The sequence below is a fragment of the Lolium perenne genome, chromosome 2 (genome assembly GCF_019359855.2).
Source record: "Lolium perenne isolate Kyuss_39 chromosome 2, Kyuss_2.0, whole genome shotgun sequence".
Classification (NCBI taxonomy): Eukaryota; Viridiplantae; Streptophyta; class Magnoliopsida; order Poales; family Poaceae; genus Lolium; species Lolium perenne.
This window is the reverse complement of record NC_067245.2, coordinates 6887287-6888938: the sequence shown is the minus strand read 5'-3', so window position 1 is coordinate 6888938 and position 1652 is coordinate 6887287. Positions and strand designations below refer to the sequence as shown.

The window sequence follows — 1652 nt, the reverse complement described above, 5'->3', positions numbered from 1 at the left end:
CATATAATGTGTATAAAACATGTGAGTATAATCATAAAAGTAGCATGGAACATAAGAAATCTTTTATCTCTAAATAGGAAGCCCCCACTAGCTGATTTTCCTAGCATTTGGTGAAGCCACGTCACCTGATTTCTCCCGCCCCATCGTGCATAGCATCCTATCACGTATCAGGTTGCTTCCCTCGCTTCGGACCGGTTTGGCTCATTCTATTTATTCATGACACACCAACAGTTAGCCCATAGCTTCATCCTGCATGCAGTCCATTGTTTCCTCTACTGTAAATAGCCGACGCCATGCCGCTTCCTCTCCTCTACATATCTACCAAGAAATTTATGGAGGCATCCGGAGAGTCTGCGAAAAAATCGTGCGGAGGCAGGTGAATGGACAAAGCGTGCCAATAAATTCCTTGCTCCTCTTCGATCTGCCCTGTGTCCACTTGCCTGGCACATTTTCTCACCATCAACTATTCAGCTCTGCTCGGATCTGATGGATGATGCAGGAGCTGATATTTGTTTCTTTCCCTCATTGAGCTTGCTTTGACTTAGTCGGGGGATTGGTGTCGATTTTCTATCGTTCTCTTGCAGATTGGTTTCTTTTGCCTCTCTCAGATTTCTCCACACGACGTGGGATTGGTGGTCTAATTTGATTAACGGAGCCAACATGTCTGAATATTTCTGATTAATATACTTCATCTCTTATGAGCGCTTTCTACTCAGGATGGGAGCTATGTTTATATGCTTGGGAAGGTACACCGTCATCTTCCTTTATCTAACTTGATATATACATCATTCTATTTTATCTTATGCAGAGAAAGGAGGAATCAGCAACTACAATGTTTCTATGCTCACGAATCTGTGGAGTTGTGTGTGCTTAAATTTAATTTAAAGCTTCGTAGTTGGTTAGCAGAGAATCAGTTGTTGGTATGCCCCAGTCAGATCCTTTTAGCATGAATTATTTTACACATGCAAAAATATGTAAAATATGCTTACCATAATTCAATAGAAGAAATTTTGTTCAGATCGTGATGTGCTGATAGCTAGCTACCTTTTCTAAGCCATGCAGGTTAGGGATGAAGAGACTAATACACGTGCAGTTGAGTGCAGTATGCCGTAGCATCATCTGGTCGGCCGACACCCCTTTTCTGTTTGTACAACATGACGCCAATTTGACCTGGGAAATTCACAGCTTTATTCTGCTTACCACTTATCAGGCTTGCCGTCCAATGGCAGTTACAGTTAGCTGTATATTTTTTTTCCTTGACCAATTATGCCTTCGTGTAATATGATCTGGAGCTTTTTGCCAAGCTCAATGTAATTTTGTTGTAGCTACACATGGATCACAAAATTTGATAATATTTGTATTCTAAATTAACTGAGGCTAGCACAAATAAAACATCTGGAATATGGTAAATACTCTTCTTCTCTCCATTGTTTGATATTACAAGAATTTTATATGTGCTGGTTGTTAGTTGGATAAATGTTCAACCACATATGGCTCCTCTATTCCCTTTCGTGCATCTCCATGAGCTGTACCTTCACTTCGTATTGGCAAAATCAAATAAGATGCTTCTTCGTTGGCTATTTTGTTCAGCTTTTGAAAATTATATTCTTCTTATTGTGTGTGCTATGGGATCCAATGGAACATTAAGAGAT

General features: G+C 40.1%; 1 long non-coding RNA gene across 1 annotated transcript; it reads left to right on the top strand.

Annotated features, from left to right (window-relative positions):
• The first annotated feature begins 218 nt into the window (after nt 1-218).
• On the top strand, nt 219-1412 carry LOC127331024 (uncharacterized). Its single transcript, XR_007869522.2, has 2 exons — nt 219-376; nt 809-1412. It is a non-coding gene; the product is annotated as an uncharacterized lncRNA (long non-coding RNA).
• The last annotated feature ends 240 nt before the right edge of the window (nt 1413-1652 follow it).